Genomic DNA, 24,110 nt, shown 5'->3' on the forward strand with positions numbered 1-24,110 from the left:
CTTCCATACATATTCACAAGCATGGAAAGAGTTGCATACAGTAGAGGTCCCTATTTAGAGGTGTGGGTGTAGAAAGAACTGATTCGTTGGTTGGGGTTAGGGTGGAGCCTAACCATTCTTCATTTATAGTGTAATGGGAAGAAAAACCAATATCAGATGAAGGGAAAAGGAAACTTACTGCAGGGGAAGGGGTGGGTGGCTCTCCTTTTCTTCTTTCCTTGGGACCCATGGCCTCACTGATCATCCAGATGTGTAGATCATTCGCTAGACATGTATTTAAGAAAAACTGTGATTCATTCTCAGGAGGATCCTATTCCTAACTGCCTTGTATTCTGATTTCATCCAACTCAGATAAATGAAGTCCATACAAAGAGATTATGAAGATTACATTTCAATACATATGATCCAGTGAGACCTTCATTCAAATGGATGATGAAACTACCAAATAAGTGTAGAAGAGCAGTACAAGGCATTGCAAGAAGTATTTGTCAGGTAGAGCCAGTCACTTCAGTTGTACTGGGTTGTAAAGGAAAAGGAAAAATTACTTTCTTAAGAAAAGCAATGTTGGACTGGGCATCAGGAAACTTATGGCAGAATAGATTTCTTCATCTCTCTCATCGCACTTAACAATATCACAGAGTTGAGCTTAGCTGAGCTTATGTTAGCTAAGTTGTCTGAGTCTTCAGAGACACTGGAAGATATCTTATCTGATCCAAAGAGAATCTTGTTTATCCTGGAGGGCCTTGAATACCTGAAATTTGACTTGGAACTCAGGACAAACTTGTGCAATGACTGGGGGAAGACGTTGCCGACACAAATTGTCTTCAGTAGTTTGCTACAGAAAGTAATGCTCCCAGGATCCTCTCTGCTTCTTGAATTGGGAAACCCAAGTGTACCAAAAATTTATCCCTTGCTGCAGTATCCAAGGGAGATAACTCTTCAGGGATTCACCGACGAGAACACAAAGTTCTATTGCATGTGCTTCTTCACCAGTTACTAGAAAGGCTTACAAGTCTTTGATTATTTAAAAACAAGTCAACAATTACTCACTTTATGTAGAAATCCTTATATATGCTGGGTGTCCTGTAGTAATTTAAAGTGGCAATGGGACAGGGGAGAGGAAATAAACTTAGCTGATGTAACAGATTCGATTATCTACACAAGCTTTATAGTGAGCTCATTCAGATCAGTGTATGCCAACTGTCCATCTAATCAGAACACAGCACCATTAAAGACCCTGTGTACCTTGGCTGTGGAGGCAATGTGGAAACAGGTATTTGTGTTCAAGTCTGAGGATCTCGGGAAGAATGAAATATTGGAGTCTGAGGAGGCAGTGTGGCTGGGAATGAATTTTCTCTGTATTCAAGATGACAACTTTATGCTTTACCGTCCTATACTACAGTCATATTTCACTGCCCTGTTCTATTTCCTCAGACAAGACAAAGACACACCTCACTCTGTCATTGGAAGCCTACCCCAATTTCTAGAAGTATGCTCATGGCCAAACCATATGGCTCCTGACAGGGATATTTGTGTTTGGAATTGCCACTGAAAAAGTCACTGACATACTGAAATCACACTTTGGTTTTATACCATCCAAAGAGATAAAACAGAAAATCCTCAATTGCTTTAGTAGTTTGAGTCAAGCAGAGTGCAGTGAGAAACTGATGAATCCCCAGAGTTTGTTTGAGAGCCTACTTGACAACCAGGAAGAAAGCTTTGAAACAGATGTGATGGATCTATTTGAAGAAATGACTGTTGATATTAGTAATGTTGATGCATTGTCGGTGGCTACATATGGTCTGCTGAAATCTCAAAAATTAAAGAAACTTCATCTGCATATACAACACAGTTCTTTCAGAAATCTATAACCCAGAAGACGATGACTTAGAAGACTTTGAATACAACAAAAGGTAAGCACAACTCTGAAGCTTGTCTTCAGTTCTTCCAGTTTTGCCTTAGCACCCATACATTTTATACGTGTGTTTGTATGCATGCTGTGTCCATATGAATTTGTGAACAAGTCAGAGGAAGACGTGGGGTGGCTTTCTTTGTTGTCCTCTACCTTCACCCTTTGAGAGAGTCTCTCACCACCCTCGAAGCTCACCATCTTGACTAGGCTAACTGGCCAGCAGAATACCAGGGTCTACCTGTCTCCCTCTTCTAATGTTGGGGCAACAGCCTCAAGCCACCATGCTCAGCTTTTTATGTCAGTGCTGTGGATCTGAACTCAGGTCCTCACACTTGCACAACCTACACTCCTACCCACTAATCCCTCTCTCCAGCATGGCATTTCATAAGTTCTTACACATCTATGCTTGAGTGTTTAAATGGCATAGTCAGAAAGCCTATCTGTTGAGTCTTGGCACTGCCGTTTGGAGCTATGTGGCCCTGGAAAGTTGTGTCTTGAGTTCCTCCGTTTATACAAAGAACAAACTTGTGACAAGGCCAGTTGTGAGGTGGAAATGTGAGCAGCTTCGTTGCAGGTCCGGCTCTTTTCCTTCATCCATAGAGTGTTTAGTGTCCTGGTAATTACACTGGAGAGGATTCTGGGAACTCGTGTCTGGTTTGAGACTGTGCTCATACTACATTGCTCTAGTTGCCTTGCCTTGTGTTGGCTTTAGGCTGCTAGCTCATACTCGATCTTTCAAATGTGTAGCATCTTTGATGATATTATTGGCCATAGTTTGCTATTCATTCAGGAGTCCCAAATATCTACCGGAATTTACATAGAAATCATGTTTTCTCACTGCAAGAGGAGACCCTAGAGAACAGAGTAAGGCTGGGTGTCTTCAGTAGTGATATGTAGCTATTAACAATGAGTCTCCCAAAGACTCAGTCTAGTTCACCTCTTCTCAAGCTATGCTTCTTTACTATAATTTTTATTCAATGTATTCATTTGCAATTTCATACCTATAGGTAATGCATTCTGGTTACTCTCACCTTCTACTCCGTTCTGTCCCCCTTCCACCCCATCACACTAACTTCTTTATGAGCTCCTTTCTCACATTCACGTCTTTTTGTTGTGTCAGCTATTGAGTTTAACTAGGGCTATCAGTGTGTATAGGTTTGGAACTGTGCATTAGACCCTGGTGGACTGACTTGCGGGTACAAAACTGGAGATGACTGCTCCTCCCTGAGAATCCACCAGTAGTCATTATGTTAGCAGGGAGGGGTAGAGCTGTGTGAGGCCCTCCTCAGCTTCTGATTGACTGGTAACAGGCCCGGTCTTGTGAAAGCAGTGGAGGTATCCATAGCTCTTGTGGAATTAATACCACAATGACTATACGATGCCCAGAAGATGGCATTTTGTAGCCCACAAGGCCCTCTCTCTCCTCTCTGTCTCTTGTGTGCTCCTTTTTCTTTTTTTTAAAGATTTATTTATTTTTATTTAATGCATATAAGTGTTTTGCCTGCATGTATGTCTATGTACCATGTGTGCCCCATTGAGGGGGTTGGGAGTGATCTGCCTATCTTAGGAATGTCTTGAATTGAATTTAGGCACCAGAGAATAATGATGTGTTATCTTATTGCATAAAGGCAATAAGATATTGGAGTATGTTGTGCAAAATTTTCCGGGACTTGCAGGTGTTGGTTCTGGACAGCTGTAATTTCAATGAAACTGCCATTAAGCGTCTCTGTGACTCAGTGTATACATCTTTTAAGAATCCTCTGACTGTGTTTAAGCTTCAAAGCTTGTCGTAAGCTTCATAGGCATCCATCCTTTAAGTAGATAGAAGAAAATCTGTCTCTTCCTTGAGGAGACTAATGCATAAATAAACACAGAACTAAATCCAACGTAGCAAAAGCAATAGCCAAGAGCCACATATCTGAGGTTTTTCTATGTCACACACACACACACACACACACACACACACACACACACACACACACACATCTGATTCATAGGTGGTTTTTAAAGACTATATACTGTGTGTGTGTGTGTATGTGTGTGTGTGTGTGTCTGTGTGTGTGTGTGTGTGTATACATGTATACAGCCAACAGGAGTTGATTATGTTCTACAGACTGCAATGAATGTTAACTAAAAAATCTAGTTTTCAAGGTTATTTTGATTGTGTCTATGTATGTGTGCATCTGAAATGGTTCCTCTGGAGTCAGAGTTATAATAAATTATGAGCTGCCTGACATAGGTAACTAGAATGCCCAAACAACCATTGTTTGTGAGGCGAAGTGTGGAAGAGGATGTCTACAAGTTGCTTTGCCATGTACCCCCATATCCTGGTATAATTTGCCGTTTGACCTTATTGCACAGGTGTCCCTTCATGACTGACTTTGGAGATGGTGCATTATTTCACACACTTCTTCCACTACCTCACCTGTTATCTGTGAACCTGTATGGCACCAATCTCTCCAATTACATGGTTGAAAATATGTGCTCTGTGTTGAAATGCCCAACATGCAGAGCGGAGGAGCTACTGCAAGTCAGTGAATTATCTACACTAAGTAGTTTCGTTAAAATTACTTTTAAAATCACTTTTAAGGCTTATCTTTGAAAGTTCTGACTTGCATTAGCACATGTTACACAAAATGAGTTTCATTATGATAGTTTCTTTTTCTCTTTGTAAAAATGTGTGTGTGTGTGTGTGTGTGTGTGTGTGTGTGTGTGTGCCTGTATGTAGGTACCTTCAGAAGCCAGAGAGGGCTGTGAGTTACCTGATGTGGGTTCCTGAATTTGAACTCCAGTCCTCTGTTGAAGCAGCAAGTGCTCTTACCTGCTGATCCACCCTCCACCTCCCCCATGATGCCATTTCGTCCATGTTTATAATGTACTTCGATCACACTCACTTGTGTGCTGTTGGTTCCCACTCCCTTCTGAAAATTTCCCCCTGGAATTTTGATGACTTCCTTTGTTTTCTAATGGCTTGAATACCAACATAATAGCATATCTGGATTGTATTACACTCACTACTTACTTAGTGTGGGGGGGCAGGGCACCTGTGGAAATCAGAGGTCAACATGCAGAGGCACCTTGTGAGAACTACCAGCAGAGAAACAATCTGTAAGTAAAACTTCCACATGGCCTTTGGCGGGAGGCTAAGAAGAAAATGGGAGGCAGCCCTGCAACTGCAGGGCGATGTGGAAACGGCATGAGAATGAGTTGAAGTTGGCAGGGTACTGATGCTCTTAAGCTACATGATAGCTCAGAGTGAGTTTATCACCATTGGTGCTGTGGTATGGCAGCTCATGCTGAGAAACATGCATTGCAGTCTTTTCCTCTGGCTGTGTACAGGAATTACAAACCTTTGTCATTTTGTGAGAGCTTAGTGATGGTGGCAGAATCACTTCTTCTGATATTTGGACTGTTGCCTTGATTACTGATACAAAGCTTCCCATCTCTGGGCATTCTCCAGGTGATAGGATCAACTTGTATTCTAATGAATGGTCTTTGGTGGGCAACTGCATAGTGACCAGTCCCCAAAAGAACCAAGCTGGAACCATGTTCTATAATTGTCATTCTTGTCCCCCATCCTCAGTGAGAATCTTAGTTTGGAGTTAGCCTATCATGTTTACATGATAAAGACTCCATTAAAAAAAAATCCCAAAAAGTTTGGAACATTTTCATCCTGCTTTGTATTAGCTGTCACCTTGACTCAAAGAACAACATCTTGATTCAGTGATTGTCTTTATCAGATTGGGCATGTCTGTGAGGGATTATCCTGATTGTTAATTAATATACGAGGTTACAGTCTGCTATGAAGAGGCATGATTCCCTGGGTGGATGGTTCTGGTCTTTATAGGAAGTCTAGCTAACTAAGCAAGAAGCAGCTCCTTCATGATTCTTTCATCTGGGTCCCTGCTCTAACTTCCTCAATGATGGACCGTGTGCTGGAAGTGTAAGCCAAACCATTTCCTCTCTAAATTGCTTTGGTCGGGGTGTTTTATTACAGTGATGGGATGAAATAAGAACCAGGGGTCTTCTAGTTTGGCAAATATATCCAGATGGAGCACTCTACATCCATAAGGCAATGTTCGCGTACTTGGGATCCTTCCAGATCTTATTTCATGCTCGTGATCTTTTTCTATTATCCTCCACCATATCTTTTGAATATACTAAACTGACAAGGGAGATAACAAAACCCATAAGTTTTATGATCTCCTCTGTAAGTTAAGCACAAGGAGCAGGTTTTAATAATGTCAGAAGCACAGGTCTAACACAATGGGCTTTCTAACTGGTAACTGAAATCTGGAGGGGAGGGTGCTCCAATAAGTGTGTGTGTGTGTGTGTGTGTGTGTGTGTGTGTGTGTGTGTGTTACAGTGATATTGGTAATCAGACATACTGGGTTACAGACCATATTTTAGTGATGGGGTCTATCTCTGCATTAAAGGGCAGGACTTCTACCCACTACATTCCAGTAACACCCTATCTCTCTGTTGGTTCTTGTGGCAACCCGTAACCTCACCAAGCATTTCCAAATGGATCCCAGAGAGTAAAAGTCACCCATATCTGAAAACCACTGGCTTGGGCTTCTTCCCAATCAGTAGAACTCTGTAATTCACAATGATATTCACAGAATTATACTTACTAATTAAATAAGCCTATGATGTAGGTGTGGACTGATATGTACAGTATTAGAATCTGGGTCATTTGTTTGAACAATAGGTAGTCTTACATAGATCACCTGAAGATGTTATTCCTAACCTGTGACGTGTATCTCACATGTAGGTTGGGAAAATGTGACATCTCAAGTGAGGCCTGTGGCATGATTGCTTCTTCCCTAATCTACCGCAAGGTGAAACGTCTCTCGTTGGTTGAAAATCCCTTGAAGAACAAAGGAGTGATGTTACTGTGTGAAGTCCTGAAGCATCCAAGCTGTGTCCTGGAAACACTGATGTGAGTTGGTCTGGGAGAGCATGCCCTGGAGATATTGCAGAACCCTGCACATGGGTGCAGCCATCAAAAAAGTGGTCAAACACCCACTAAGGAATGCATGAGGACAAGGGATGTGTCACTAGACTCAGTCACTTGTCCATGCCTCAGTTGCTAGATAAGTAAGTGGAGCAAATGCAAACAGATACACCATGAGACCAACTTTAGACAAGGCAATACTAGCTCTGAAATCCCTTATATATTATTTTTAGCTTAATGAATATGATTATTATGGGGGGAAATGATGCCCTTGGAAAGAGATTGGATACCAGGCAAGAGGAGAATATAAATAAGAAAAAAAAATCCATTCCAAGGCAGGGCTTCCTCCATCTTACCTAAGTCACTGTAAACTATCTCCTGCCCTGAGGTTAAGGTTTGTTGGTTGCTCACGATAGCAGAGTACCAGAATAATATTGGGATCTAATCGCTAGCAATCCACGGAGTCTATTTAATGATCAAGGAATTTACTTGGGGGTTAACTCACAACCATAGGGGATTTATCGTAGAGTCTAGGAGAGCTGAGCTATGTCTCATCCTGAACGGCTTGGTCCAAGATCTCAACATCCAAACCACAAGGTAGCCAAGAGACAGACACATATGTGCATCCTAGGTCTTAAGAGTCCCGGTGGCTATGCCCCAGGGGCATGTTCCTCAAGATCATAGGCAGATGTAACAGCTACAACTGCCTCACTAGGGTCAGTGCTTCAGGGCATGGCTCAAACAGCTACCCACCACAGACTATTGTCCCAGGGAAGCCATAGTAAATAACTTTACTGCTCTATCAATCAAAGGCCTTAAGGTGGGGAATGTGCTCAAAGATACCTGGGTTCATAGAAGAGAAAGATTATACAAACACAAAATTAGTTGTGTCCTCTCTGACCATGTATTCATGCAGTAGTATGTACACATGTAGCTTACAGACATGAGCATGCATATAAAATGCAAGAGCATTGAATATTGACCATTATGGAGACATCTATTTATGAAAGAAAACTAGTGCAGATTAAGTATCTCTTTCATGAATTGCTTATGACTAGACCAGAAATGTTCCATATTCCATTTAAATTTCCTTTGGAATATTTGCATATCATGAGTCTTGGTGATGGTCCCTAAGTCCAAACATGAAATGTATTTGCATGGTATATAAAATATGTGCACATGCCTTGGAGATAGTCTTATATAATACTTTCAGTGCCGTTGTGTTTTGATCTGGGCTGGATACATGAGAGCACTTGTGGAATTTTCTAACTGTGTACCATGTGAGTGCATGAGCAGCAGAAGCCAGAAGAGGTCAATAACCCCCTGGAACTATGGTTACAGGAGACTTGTGAGTACCATGTAGGTGTTATATGGATGCTTAGAACTGAATCCCGTGTCCTCTGCAAGATCAGCAAGTGATCTTAAATGCTGCATCATGTCTCCAGTCCTGATGTGAAACTTGTAAAAGAAAGGGAGAAATATGCACTATAAAAAGTTGAAAGATATTTCAGGAGAGGTAAGAAAAAAATAACATTAGAAGACAAAATTATTCAGTTATTTAATTACTAGTTATTATAGAGTAGCTTGAATTAAATTACACATAGTAACTAGTAATTATAAAGAGCTGCATTAAGCATGAGTTATCTCAAATATTATCTAGTCTTTAAAACACTAGTCTTTAACCCATACAAATAACAGGGTGAAGAAAAATATCTAAAAGAAAACTGCAGAAGTGGAGACAGCAGGACCCCTAGGGCTCATTGGACAACTAGCCATGTCTAATAAATAAGTTCCAGAAAGTGAGAGACCCTGTCTCAAAGGGGGTGGGTGGTGTTCCAGAGTGTGACACCTGAGCTTGCCCTCTGACCTCTACATCCATGTACACACCTGCACAGAGACATATACACACTTATTGACAATGAAAAGAAATTAAAAACATAATGGAAGATATTCCACGAGGGCAGGATTCTGCAACATGGTGAATTTCTGATATAGGTGGAAGAATTAGTTGATTGTTTTACCAGTTGTTGTTGACAAATCAGTCAATTTTGGAAACATCTGTGGTGATCTACAACCTCAGGTTTTCAAAACTTTTGTTTGAAACTGTTTCTATCGCGTGTGTATACTCACACACACATGGAGGACAGAAGACAACTTGTGGAGGTTGATTATTTCCTTCCATCATGTGGGATTGAACTAGGGTCCTCAGGCTTCGTAGCAAGGGCCTTTATCTGCATGTGGAGCCATCTCACCAGCCCATTTCAAAATGTTTTCATGCAAAGTGGAAATTCAGTATAGGGAGAACATGACAGTCTTTGCAGAGGCATGTGATGCTGTGACAATGGGTGAGCTGCTGATGTGTGACCCTCTTTGCAGGTTGTCACGTTGCTGTCTCAGCTTCATTGCCTGTTGCCATCTCTACGAAGCCCTTTTGTGCAACAAATACCTCTCTCTTCTTGACCTGGGATCAAACGTCCTGGAAGATATTGGAGTGAACATTCTGTGTGAAGCTTTGAAGGACCCTAAGTGCACCCTTCAGGAGTTATGGTAGGGCTGTGTTCTCATCCGTTGCAGGGAATGTGGTTTGGGATGTTGGTGTTCAGAAGGAAGTGGGAGGGTAGAATTGTCTGAATGTCAGTGTCTCCACAGAGTCTGTGGTGAAGCCTATGATGACTCTCTTAAGACATGGAGCCCTTGGTGATTGGGTCACGAAGGTGAGCCCCCATGAGTGGGATTACTGCCCTGATAGAAGCCCCAGAAACTGCCTCAACCATTCCATCACATGAGGACATAGACTCCAATAGGGCTGGAGAGATGATGAGGTGGTTGAGGGCACTTGTTACAAATCATGAGGGCCAGAATCTGGATCCAAGTACACCCATGTCTGATGGCTCACAATCACCTGTAACTCTAACATCAAGGGATCCAGTGTTCTCTTCTGGCCTCCGTGAGCACCCACCAACATGTACACATTCACTCACACAGGCACATACACACAGACACAAGTGAAAAAGAAGGTACATGTGTGAATCAGAGAATCAGGCTTTCTCCACACACTGCATCAACCAGCTTACACCTTGATCTCGGATTTCTAGCTTTTGGAACTGTGTAAGAGACACATCTGTTGTTTACAAGCCATCCAACCTGACATTGTGTTAGAGTGGGCCAACCAGATTAAGACACCACAGAGGATGGTGTCTGCTTGAGAAAACGAGGCTGTGATTATCCTGGCTGATTCTTCTGGGATGCTCCATGACTTGCTGACTTGGTCTTGATCAAAGGCATTGTCGGGACAGATGGTGTCATATGCTGCTCTTGAATTGGAGGGGGTCAGTACGGGTCCATCCTTGATTGGTCCAGTCTTTCCCAGGCCTGGACTTTGTCTTATTTTACCTTATCTGTTTGCCCTGTCTGGACTTTTACAACTCATCTCTGGGGTCTGGTCATGTTATCTCTGGAGAGGGGCATCTCGTAGTTAATCGGTTACCACCAGACATCCTGACTTTGTTCTTTTGAAAACACCTGTCTTTACCCTCTCCAGGAAGGGGGAACTGACTCATTTTTAAGATATCTCTTTCCTCAGCTCTTTTGGGTTTCTGGGGGAACTGTGTCTGGGTCTTTTATCTCCAGTGCTGAGATTAAAGGCATGTGCCACCATATTTCCATCTCATTTGGTTTTGAGACAGGATCTCTATAGCCCAAACTGGCCTGTGTTATGACCAGATCTCGTCTCCAAAGCCACCACTGGAGACTTTAGGTACAGAATGCAAAAGTGAGGTATATTCTAAGTTTACAAGCCTCAGCAGGGAGGCTGGTTCCAAATCTCTCACCACGCACAGCAGGGAGGTTGGAGGGAGCACTCCCCTTTCTTTGTGAGGCTAGTTCTTTTTTTTTTTTTAAATTTTTATTTTGCAATACAATTAAGTTCTACATACAGGCACAGATTCCCTTGTTCTCCCCCCTCCCGCCCCCCTCACCTTCCCCCCAGCCCGCCCCCCATTCCAATCTCCTCCAGGGCAAAGCCTTCCCCACAGACTGAGATCAACCTGGTGGACTCAGTCCAGGTAGGTCCAGTCCCCTCCTCCCAGACTGCTGGCAATGGTCGAGAGACAGTCCGAATTGACCTACTCTGGTGATGGGATGGCCAAACACCCTAACTGTCGTGCTAGAAACCTCATCCAACTACTGAGGGATCTGGATGCAGAGATCCATGACTAGGCCCCAGGTGGATCTCTGGGAGTCCAATTAGCGAGAATGAGGAGGGTTTATATGAGAGAGAATTGTTGAGACCAAGGTCGGATAAAGCACAGAGACAAATAGCCAAACAAACGGAAACACATGAAATATGAACCAATGGCTGAGGGGTCACCAACTGGATCAGGCCCTCTGAGTGGGTGAGACAGTTGATTGGCCTGATCTGTTTGGGAGGCATCCAGGCAGTGGCACCGGGTCCTGTGCTCATTGCATGAGTTGGCTGTTTGAAACCTGGGGCCTATGCAGGGTCATGAGGCTAGTTCTTAAAGGCACAGACCATAGAATTCATTTCAACCCGCCTCCCTTTTTTAGTCTTTTGGTCGAATATCCTGACTCTGTTTTTCAAAGTTCCTGTAGCAGATACAGCAACCTGGGAAAAAGGGGTCTAAGTTCTTATCTACACTTAGGAATCCTGGTTTCAGCTTCTCTTTGTCTGTAGGGGATAGAGTGGGGGGTGGGTTTTACTGAGGTATCACAGAGATCATGGCAGAATTGCAGTGAGCCAGCATGGAGCAGGGTACCCCAGATGGAGAGGCATCGTCAGCATTTCATAAGCACTTGGGCATTTCTGGTTCAAATAAATGGAAATACACCAAGCTGTTAAGATGGGGTCTCATTGATGAGGGATGTAGCTCAGTTGGTAGAACACTTACTTAGCATACACAGAGCCCTGAGTCTGATTCTCCAGCACAGCTTTAAAAAAAAAATGTGTGTCCAGACGGTGGTGCCTTTAATCCCAGCACTCGGGAAGCAGAGGCAGGTAGATCTCTGTGAGTTCGAGGCCAGCCTGGGCTCCAGAGTGAGTTCCTGGAAAGGTGCCAAAGCTGCACAGAGAAACCCTGTCTTCAGAAAAAAAAAAGTGTGATAACTACATACCTATGATCTCAGCACTGGGAGGTAGAGGTAGGAGGGTCAGAAGTTCAAGGTCATCCTCAGCTATGTAGTGAGTCTAAAGCCAAACTGGGTACATGAGACCCTGTCTCAAAAAGAAAAGGTGAATGAATGGCTGCTGAGAGGGAGAATGGGTCTCCTCCAGGGACAAGCTCTACTGGTCCTATCCCCTGGACACATGTACACACAAGCAAGGCTAAATGAACCCAGGTTAAATATGCATGTACATCAAATAATTGAAAAAATTCTTTAGAATGAATAGTAAAGGGAGTTAGAAGTTGGTATGAGTTAAACATTTCCCATGTCACAGCCAGCTGTGACAGGAGCATTTCTTAGGTATCTAACTGCATTTCACAAGCCACTGAAATGAAACCTACACCCAAGACCCTCCCTTTGGAGGTGAGGCAGTTGATTCTAAGTGCTTTCAATAGGCAGGCCTCCAACATCACTGAGAAGAATCTAGTGACCAGAAAGTCAGTGCTCAAAGACAGGAGCAGTCAGGATGTGGTTTCATTCCTGCGTTCATCTGAAGTCATCTGGTAACATACTGCTTTATAGTGTGTCTTCTGAACTGAGTTATGGAGGTAGGCATAGTCTTTTTGTTTTTCTCTTTCATTTGGACAGTTTTCTATTGGAAAAGTCAAAATATAGACTTAAGTTCTTCATTCACAATTGAGTGTAGATTAATTGAGACAGGGATAAGTAGTTATTCAGTCTTGATTATATCTGATGTATGTGGTGATATTGTGTTCCCCAAAATATTGTGCACCCTAATAAACTTATCTGGGGTCAGAGAACAGAACAGCCACTAGATATAGAGGCCAGAAAATAGTGGCACACATGCCTTTCATTCTAGCATTCCAGAGGCAGAGATCTGCCTGGATCTCTGTGAGTTCAAGGCCACACTGGAAACAGCCAGGCATGGTGACTCACACTTTTAATCCCAGGAAGTGATGGCAGAAAGCAGAAAGGTATTTAAGGCATGAGGATGAGGAACTAGAGGCTGGTTAGTTAAGCTTTTAGGATTTCAAGAAGCAGTTCAGCTGAGATCCATCTAGATAAGGACTGAGAGGCTTCCAGTCTGAGAAAACAGGATTAGCTGAGGAACAGGCAAAATGAGGTGGCTGTGGCTTGTTCTGCTTCTCTGATCTTTCAGCATTCACCCCAATACCTGGCTCCAGGTTTGTTTTAATTAATAAGTCCTTTTAAGATTCATGCTACAGATGTATTCCATTTCTCTTCTCTTAGAGTCTTCAGTCTTCAAAGTTAAAAAGCATAGTATACTAAAGTCATGATCTGGAGTGATAAAATTTATGTTTTTATTAAAATTTTACGTTTGGCACCAAAATGTTTCAGCAAGAAGGGACCTAATGAGTTCAATCCCTGGGACCCACACTGTGGAAGGAGAGAAATAATTCAAACATGTTGTCCTGTGATTTCCATAGTAGGAGATGCCCCCCACCCTGTGAACAAATACACATAATTACATTACATAAATAAATGTAAAAATGTGAAAAATATGCATGTACATGTATTCACGCATGAATACACATATACATATGTGTATACATGTAACAATAATAAAGAGATTATTAATTTGAAGGGACTAGGAGGAAGTGGAGGTAGAGGTGGAGGGATGTAGATGCAGTGTTCATATAAAGTTCTAAAAATTAAAATTAATAAACCAAAACAAAAGGATTGGGCCTCATAAGTCAATATGTTTGCACGTGTGTTTTCCCAGGTTGTCGAGTTGCTTTCTCACTTCAGACTGCTGTGGGGGTATCTCTGCTGTCCTTACTAGCAATAAAAATCTAAAGACCTTGAAACTGGGCAAGAATAACATAGAAGACACGGGCATCAAGCGGTTATGTGAGGCTCTGAGGAATCCTAATTGTAAATTGCAGTGTCTTGGGTGAGTCTCTACTCACTGTCATGGTGGAAAGGGCCCCCAGCTCAATGAGGGAAAGCTAGAGGGTAAATAGGTATGGTGGTTTGTGAGAAAATGGCCCCCAAAGGGAGTGGCACTAGTAGGAGGTGTGGCCTTGTTGGAGGAAGTGTCACTGTAGAGGCGGGCTTTGAGGTCTCATCTATGCTCAAGCCACACACAGTGAGTCAGACCACTTCCTGTTGCCTTTGGATCAAGATGTAAGGACCCTCAGCTCCTTCTCTAGCACCATGTCTGCCTGCATGCCACCATGTCCTGCCATGATGATGATGGTGTGAACCTCTGAACTGAGAGCCACCACAATGAAATGTTTTCCTTATAAGAGTTGCCAATTGGTTGTGGAGTCTCTTCACAGTGATGAATACCCTAAGACAATAGGATTAAGGAGAATTCCACCTAGCATCTCAAGTTTTGAGAAAAATGTCAATACACAGGCCTTGTACAGACAACAGTTGCTGTGAGTTTGAGCACAACTGCCCTGTCATGTTTTCCCCCACCACAGTATCTGGTTCTTGTAGTCTTTCTGGCCCCCTTCTGTGATGTTCCCTGAGCCTGAGGGGTGGGTCTGGTATATATGTTCCATTTCAGGCTGAGTACTCTATAGTCACTCTCAGAACATTGACCAGCTGTGAGTCTCTGTATTAACCAGTCCATAACAAAAAGAAGCATCTCTGAGGAGGCTTGAGAGCTGAACTAACATATAGGAATAATGATGAGCATTTAGGACTATGGTTCTCAACCTGTGGGTCACAATCCCTTTGGGGGTGAAATAACCCTTTCACAGGGGGTCACCTAAGACCATTGGAAAACACAAATATTTACATTATGATTCATAATAGTAGCAAAATTAGTTACAAAGTAGCAATGAAAATAATTTAGCAGAGGCAGGATCACCACAACATGAGGAATTAAAGGGTCACAGCATTAGGAAGGTTGAGAACCACTGATTTAGAAGGTAGTTTTATGTTATGTCCCCTTAGCAAGGCAATAGTAATGGGTTTTCCCTTAGGGCTTATGGCATGCCGGGCACAGGTTCTTCACCAATTTACCTGGCATGAGTCATCCGGGTCACAATTCCAGCTTGGATGGCAGAGGCACTCAAGAAGCCCCTGATGGGCTGCTGATGGGAGGAGAGTCAGTTTTCTTCAGAGATGTAGCCCTGGTTGCCTGTGCTCCAGTGGGTATTCCTAAACCCAAGCACCTAAGGCAATCCTGATTGAGCTTGGTGCAGGGGATTTCTACCTTCCTAATGCTACAGCCCTTTCATACAGTTCCTCATGTTGAGGTGACCTCCAACCATAACATTATTTTCGATGCAACTTCATCACTGTAATTTTGCTGCTGTTATGAATTGTAATGTAAATATCTGTGTGCAGGATACCTAATATGTAACCACTGTAAAAGGGACATTCAACCCTAAAGGGGTTGTGACCCACAGGTTGAGAACCATTGACTTAATGGGTTTAAAAAGGGTATCAAGAGAGAGCTGTGTAGAATAGGGAGGTCTGGGAGGAGTTGGAAGTATGCATAGTAGACAGATGTGATTGGAACATTGTAGCTAGAGTTTTCCTGCCTGGCCCACAGTCAGGACAAATCTCTATCACCCGCCAGTCCCACAGCCTCTCAGACCCGACCAAGTAAACACAGAGACTTATATTGGTTACAAACTGTATGGCCGTGGCAGGCTTCTTGCTAACTGTTCTTATAGCTTAAATTAATCCATTTCTATTAATCTATACTTTGCCACATGGCTCGTGGCTTACCGGCATCTTCACAAGCTGTTTCTCATCGTGGCAGCTGGCAGTGTCTCTCTGACTCAGCCTTCCACTTCCCAGCTTTATTCTCCTCCTTGCCCCGCCTATACTTCCTGCCTAGCCAACGGCCAATCAGTGTTTTATTGATTAATTAGCAACACATTTGCCATACATCCCACAGCAGAACATATTGTCTACATGTATGAAATTCTCAAATAATAAAAAAAAAAAATACTGTTCTGTGAAACCTGGATTTGCTTAGTGCTTTTGCTTACTGTGGACATTTGGGGCTGGTTAGGAGTTTGCTCAGAAGCCTGTAACTGGTTGGCACCAAATACCACATTCTTTTTCTGGTATTTTCCCTGTCACAGGTTAAACATGAATGATTTCAAAACTGACTGCTGTGCAGACCTTGCCTCAGCTCTCACCACGTACAAAACACTGACTAGCCTGAACCTCGACTGGATAACCTTCGACCACGATGGGCTGGAGCTTCTGTGTGAGGCTTTGAGTCATAAAAGTTGTAATTTGAAGGTGCTGGGGTGAGTACTCCCTGTCTCTGGGGGTCAGGAATAACTTCAGAGCAAGCTCTTCAGCCGTGGTTTGCTCAAGCTCAGCCCTGTTGAGACTGGGCTAGGACGTTCTGTTGTACAGGACCACTTTTGTACTCTAGGACATTGAGAACCATCCTTGATTTCTATCCATTCATGAGTACTTCCCTCTGGTGGTGATTACTCCAAACATCATCAGACATCTTTTTTAAAAACTTGGCTTATTTTTTTTCTTTTTTTCTTCTTTTTTCTTTATTAAGAAGTTTTCTACTCACTCCACATAGTATCTACAGATCCCCCCTCCTCCCTTCTCCCACCCAGCCCTCTTTCCCAAGCCACCCCACAACCCCACATCCCCCAAATCGAGGTCTCCCATGGGGAGTCAGCAGAGCCCAGCACACTGAGCCTAGGCAGGTCCAAGCCCCTTCCCACTGCACCAAGGCTGTGCAAGGTGTCACACCACAGGCACCGGGTTCCAGAAGCCTGCCCATAGACCAGGGACAGATCCTGATCCCCCTACCTTGGTGCCCCCCAAACAGTTTGAGCCAAACAACCATCTTCCATATCCAGAAGGCCTAGTCCAGTCCCATGGGGGCTCCACAGCCACCAGTCCACAGTTCATGGGCTTCCACTAGTGTGCAGTCATCTCTGCATGTCCTCCCATCATGATCTCGATGTCCCTTACCTGCAGTTTCTCTCCTCTCTTTCATCAGTTGGATTCCCGGAGCTCAGCCTGGTGCCTGGCCGTGGATCACTGTATCTGCCTACATCAGTCACTGGACAAAGGCTCTATGATGACAGCTAGGTTATTTGCTAGGCTGGTCACCAGAGTAGACCAGTCCAGGCACCCTCTGGACCACTGTCAGCAGACCAAGGTGGGGTCAACCTTGTGGATTCCTGAGAGCCTCCCCAGCACCCTGCCTCTTCCTATTCCCACGATGTCCTCATCTATCATGGTATCTCCCTCCCTGCCTTCCCACTCTGCCCCTGTTCGAGCTTGTCCCTCCCATTTCCCTATGTTCTCTTCCCCTACTCCTCGCCCTCTGCCACCCCCCCACCCAGTTCAGTCATGTAGATCTCATCCACTTCTCCTTCACAGGGTCATTCATGTGTCCCTCCTAGGGTCTTTCCCTGTTAGCTAGCCTCTCTGGAGTTGTTGGTTGCAGTCTGGCCATCCCTTCCCTCACATTTAGTATCCACTTATGAGTAAGTACATACTATGTTTGTCCTTCTGAGTCTGGGTTACCTCACTCAGATGATATTTTCTAGATCCATCCATTTGCCTGCAAATTTCATGAGATCGTTGTTTTTTTTTTACTGCTGACTAGTACTCCATTGTGTATATGTGCCATATTTTCTTTATTCATTCTTCAGTTGAGGGGCATCTAGGTTGTTTCCAGGTTCTTTCTATTACGAATAAGACTGATATGAACATAGTTGAGCATGTGTCCTTGTGGTAAGATTGAGTATTCCTTGTGTATATGCACAAGAGTGGTATTACTGGGTCTTGAGGAAGACTTATTCCCAATTTTTTGAGAAACCGCCATTCTGATTTCCAGAGTGGCTGTACAAGTTTGCATTCCCACCAACAGTGGAGGAGTGTTCTCATTGCTCCACATCCTCTCCAACATAAGCTGTCTTCAGTGTTTTTGATCTTAGCCATTCTGACAGGTGTAAGGTGGTATTTCAGAGTTGTTTTGATTTGCATTTCCCTGATGATTAAGGATGTTGAGCAATTCCTTAAATACCTTTCAGCCATTTGAGATTCTTCTGTTGAGAATTCTCTGTTAAGCTCTGTAGCCCATTTTTTAATTGGATTGTTCAGTATTTTGATGTCTAGCTTTTTGAGTTCTTTATATATTCTGGATATCAGCCCTCTGTCAGATGTGGTGTTGGTGAAGATCTTTTCCCATTCTATAGGCTGTCGTTTGGTCAGAAGTAGTCTGGAACAAATTGGCACAGGAGACCACTTCTTAAATATAACACCAGTAGCACAGACACTGAGAGCAACAATTAATAAATGGGACCTCCTGAAACTGAGCTTTTGTAGAACTTGGCTTATTTTTAAAAATTATCATTCAACTCTAAAGAATAATGAAATCATAATATTTGTAAAAAAAATAGTGGACTTAGAAGTATAGCAAATAGTCAACTAACCTGAAAAAGGAAAAAAACCACATGTTCTCACTCATGTACAGATCATAGTCACACACACACAAACTCACATGTAAACAAATGTTATATGTGGATATCCTATAACATTTACAAAAGCAAGAATTGGTAATAAAAGTTATAAAATATTTATGAGTTCACATATATAGTATACTTTGTGTAAGTCATTAAATGATCTCTCAAGGTATAACACATTTTCAGTGCCAAATTAATCTTTAGAATATTGTTATGTATAAGTGTTTTCTCTGCATTTAAGTCTATGTACCACATGCCTGCCCAGGGCCTAAAAAGGTCAGAAGAGGGCATCAGATGCCTTGGGATGGAGTTACAGGTAATTGTGAGCCACCATGTGAGTTGAACCCTAGTCATATCTAGAAGAGTATCCAGTGCTCTTAACCACTGAGCCATCTCTCCAGCCATAAGTTAATTTTAATAATAATTTTATTTATTCTTTTAATTTTCATACATGTATACAATGTATATTGATCATATTCCATCCCCCACTAACAACCTCCAACCCTCCCAGGACCTTCCAATCCCAATTAATAACCCCCTGACTCCAAGTCCTGTTGACCATGTGCTTATGGACATGGGGTCATCTGCTGGGGCATGGGCAACCTACCAACGGCCAGATATTAAGAGTCATTCTCACTCAGCTATCATCAGCTGCCAATAGTTTCTCAGCTAGGGGAGGGGCTCAGAGTCCCTCCCTGACCAATATTGGAATTTTAAATGCAGGTCTTGTACTGGCAACCTCAGCATCAACTGTGAGTGGATACATAAAACGGTCATGTCATGACTACAAGATAGCATTTCATAGTGCTTCTCCCCACCCTCAGCTCTTGAGGTCTATCTGCCCCTTCTTTCATGATCATCCATGAGCCTTGGATGGGGAGGTTGATAAATGACCCATCTATGGCTCAGCATTCATAGTCACTTGCTCTCAGCGTTTTCAACCAGTTGTGAATCTGTATTAACCATTACCTATGATTTGTGTAAATGCATATGCAATATGTGTTTATACAGAGAGATAAAATGTTAACGATACTTCAAGTATCCGGGTAAATATCTGTTGTGGTGCGGGGAGCCTCTGCTGTCTTCTCATCCATACAGCTCTCTGTAAATCTGAAATTCTTTCCAAACAAAAAACAAACAAACAAAAAAAAAGGTTTCTTTGACCAAGGCTGTGAGAAGTACAAATCTACGGGTATAAATGTAAACATTTAGGTGGCAATTTCACAACAAGCCTGTTTAAGGGAACCACAGTAACTTTCCCTCTAGGGTCTGTGTGGTCCTCTCAACCATGGGATTTTGACAATGTTTACAGTAGCAGACATTAAATCTCCCCTGTGGAACAGGCATCATCATCCAATTAAAAAGTGATTGGCTAGTCCTATAACTACCAGGCCTGTGTTATACCACTGGGCACAACTTGGTTGGGCATTTTCATGTGTTCTGGAGACACAATCACCCAGCTGAGGTGATTACAAACACTGCCTCACACACACATTACCCATAAATGTTCACCCCCAGTCTAGAATCAGAAAGGGTTCTGAAATTGCTGTATGGAATTATAAATCAAGGTTATGTTTCTTAATATTTCATTTACATTTGAGAACTTATTCCATATGTGCAGGTTGATTATGTAAGTGCCTGTGAAGATGTTTTGAGGAACATTCGGTGAGAAAAATGGCTCATGCCTCTGCTCTGTTGACTTAGGTCCTTAGGTCTTATATAACTGGGGTTATATAAAGAGTAACGTGCAGGCAAGGATGAGATGTTGAGAAGGGCTGGGGTGTGGACACAGAGGGGTAAATCGTAGTGAGAAGGCTGTGGTTGGGACAGTATTGACTGAAGGGGAGGTTGGAGAGGCGGGGGCTGAAATGGGCAGCAGATCTAAAGAGCCTGGCAGATCTCTGTATTAACTCTTTGTAGTTAAAGGTGACATGACTTATGGTTATGGACATCAGGCAAGAAAAAAGCAGGCAGAGAAGGAGGAGAAATTGAGGCAGCCAGCTGTACTCTATCAGGGAGACCTGTGTTCTGATCTCAATTTGTGAAATTCAAGGGGAACTAATGTCCAAAATCTAGGGGAAATTTTTCAAGAAAAAAATTAACCATGTTGAGTGTTGACTGCTTAAGACATTATTTTTTAAAGGGAGGTGTGGTCCCTTACTTCCAAGGTCCAGGGAACATTGAGGAGGAAGGGGTAGAAACATCATAAGAGTTTGGCGGGACTGCTGCACACCAGCCTCTTCTAGACTTGAGAAGGCAGGTACACTCAGGAACTGACAGAAGCAGCGGCTGGCTGCACAAGACCTGCACAAGCTCAAGCCAGTCAACACTCCAGCACAGACAGAGGAGGGGCTCAGGACCCCACCCCTAGCTGAGGAGCTAGGGACATTTGTGGCCTCAAGGGGAAAGAGGGTCAGTTTTCTTCAGGGATGTGGGTCCTGTAGGTTGCATATTGTCCAGAGCATGCACCTACATCCACACACTTGTGGGCATCACGACTTAGACTCAGTGAGCTATTGGAGAAGAAAAGGACTTGAAGTTTGGAAAGGGATGTGGAGGGGTCAGAGAGGAGAATGTGGAAAGGATATGATCAAAATCTATTGTATACATATGAAATTATCAAAGAATAAACAAATGGATTTTTAAACATAAGTGTAAAGATAATGAGTGTTTGGTAGTTTTTATTTTTTTAGGTAGCTTAGTGATAATGGCATGGGTGAAACAGGCAGTGAGAACAGATGAGCATCAGATATGTTCATGGGTGAGCTAAGATATAGGATAAGCTTTAAGTGTTTCATAGAAAGTGAGTAGAGACACAAAAGGGAGAGCCTTAAGATGGACGATTATGAGATTGGTGACAATGACATTATACTAGTATTCACAAGTTTGAGAAATGTCAAGACTATATTAAGTTATAATGCATGAATAAGGAATAATAATCATCGTGGTTAGGCATTTAAACAATGAATGGCTGAAAACAGTCATTTTTACTTCAGTGTTTTTTAACTTTAATCTTAACATCTTGATAGATTCCTTATATAAACATCTATATTACATATCTATATATATGAGAGGGTCCCTACTCTCTGGGGGAGAATCACGCCTTCTCTTGACACTCGGTACATTCATTCATTCTTAGGGAAGGGTGACAGGACATCATGGAGGTAAAGAGAGGCAAGTGATTGTCAACAAAACTGGGGGTGCTGACATGGCTCAGTGGGTGAAGGTACTTGCTGTCCAGCCTGACCCGGGACCCACATAATAGAAGGGGGAGGATGGACTCCCACGAATTGACCTCTGACCTTCCCATGTGCACTGTAGCATGTGCCCGTATAAACACATACAAATTAGTAAATGTAATAAAAATAAACAGCACTTTCTTTTTCACTCCAGACTGGACAAATCTGCATTGACTGAGGAGTCACAGATGCTACTGCAAGCTGTGGGAATGAAAAAAAAACTGGATATCTTACATTGTCCCTGGGTCAAAGAGGAAAGCGAGAGGAGGGGTGTCCGTCTGGTATGGAACAGCACGAACTGATCTTGAAACAACGGCTTTTCCTTCGTCCTATTTCTCCTGTGTACCCTGTCCCAAGTTGTACACCTGGTACTGGTAGCTGATTCCAGGGTTGTTCTTTCAGTGTCCTGCCCCCATCCGTCTTTATACTTCCCCTCACCACTTTGCAATATTTAGATAACAAATACATTCAATAAACTCTAAGCATGTTTGAAAACATGAGTGAGTCCTTAATGGCTGTCTTAGAGTGTTGGGGTTTGAACATGAAGAGACCCCGATTCTCTCACAGTTCTGGTTGGGAGTCATGCTTGTAACATGTCTACACTGGTGTCGTTCTCAGTGCAGTGAACATCCACCTGAACTGTAGTTCATGCCATGATCCTGAAAGACACCAGCATCACAATGCAGAAAGTGAGAAGCATGAAGATTATATCTAGAATCCCCAAAGTTAAAATCAGGAATCATACTTTTGGAAAAGTGATCTCAAAAATTCTTTTTCAAAGTTCCAGGGATCAGGCTTAAGTTTCATCCTTTATTCCTTCAAAGAGGGGCTGGAAAGATAACACAGCAGTTAAAAGTGCTTCCCGCTCCTCAGAGGGCCAGAGTTCAAACCCCAGCACATACATTGTGTGGCTCAAAACTGCCTGTAACTCCAGCTCCAGGGTATCTGATGTGCTTTCCAGGCTTCCACAGACACCTACATGCAAGCACACACAGATCCACATATGTACACACAAATAATAAAACTTAAGATTTTATATGTTAACTGTTAGTCACTATTACATTGACTGTAATTACAATAAAGAAGTCAGTCCTATTTAAACAATATTTTAAATTTTAATCTAAACCAGTAGTTCTCAACTTGTAAGTCACAACTTCAAATGGGATTATATATCACATATCCCGCTTATCAGATATTTACATTATGATTCATAACAGTAGCAAAATTACAGCTATAATGTAGCAATGAAATAATTTTTTGGTTAGGGGGGGTCACCACAAAATGAACTGTATTAACGAGTTGAGGCATTAGGAAAGTTGAGAACCACTGAATAGTTAGATTATTTTTTCCTTGTAAGAAAACATTTATTAAATGGATATGTTTGTATCAGGTGTGTGTGTGTGTGTGTGTGTGTGTGTGTGTGTGTGTGTGTGTGTACCATGTGTGCACAGAAGCCCTTGGAGGTCAAGAGTCCATCAGATCCCCTGGAACTGTAGTTACATGTGATTATGAGCTGCCATGTGGGTTCTTGGAATGGACCTGGGTCCTCTGCAAAAGCAGTGAGCACTCTTCATCTCTGAGCCATCTCTCAAGTCTGTAAATTATTTTTTTCAAAAACTAGAAAAAAATATTCTTACTAATTCAGTTGAGCTTTCCTAATAGAAATAACTGGTTTTCCCCACCCTAATAATTCAGCTTTAATTTGACTCTGGTATGCTTAATGCAGTGTAGTTTTTTTTCCTTAACCTAGTGGGATTCCTAGTCTTTAATTTTAAATTATTTGTGTATGTGCACATGAGTGAAGTTGCCTGTGGGGCCACGAGAGGGCACTAGATCCCCTGGATCTGGATTTAAAGGCAGCTGTGAGGGTCTGGTGTGGATGTGGGCAAACTCCCTTCTTCTGCAAGAGCCATGGTGCTCTCAACTGCTGAGCTGCCGCTACAGCTGGACCTGTTTTGAGTTCTGACTAGAAAAGTGTTGACCCTTTGTTCCTTATAACTAGAGATTTAAAGCTCAGGCAAGCATACACTTCTCTCTGCTGACCACCTTCAATACCAATAAATTCACCACTGTAGTTGTTTGAAAGCAACAATAAATTGAAGTTTTATTATGAATACCTTGTTTGCAATTCAGTTTTGGAAACCAGGTACAGATATGTCTGCTCTAGACTCAAGTTTTTTAAAAATTATTTTGCTCTGAGTTCTGTGATGTGAACCACCTGGCAACTCAAAAGGATAGTATTCCAACCTTCATTCCATTCCTGTGATAAAGTACTGACCAAAAGCAACATGAGGAGGAAAGGGTTTATTTGGCTTACAGGTCCATCATCATGGGAAACTGAGGCAGGAACTGAAATAGAGACTGTGAGGGAATGATGCTTATTGGCTTGCCCCCTGTGACTTGCTCAGATTGCTTTTTTT

General features: G+C 42.6%; 1 pseudogene; it reads left to right on the top strand.

The window, feature by feature from the left end:
* Positions 1 to 359: 359 nt before the first annotated feature.
* LOC131902711 (NACHT, LRR and PYD domains-containing protein 9B-like) lies at positions 360 to 21,992 on the top strand (annotated as a pseudogene).
* The last annotated feature ends 2,118 nt before the right edge of the window (positions 21,993 to 24,110 follow it).

Source organism: Peromyscus eremicus, chromosome 1, assembly GCF_949786415.1.
Source record: "Peromyscus eremicus chromosome 1, PerEre_H2_v1, whole genome shotgun sequence".
NCBI lineage: Eukaryota > Metazoa > Chordata > Mammalia > Rodentia > Cricetidae > Peromyscus > Peromyscus eremicus.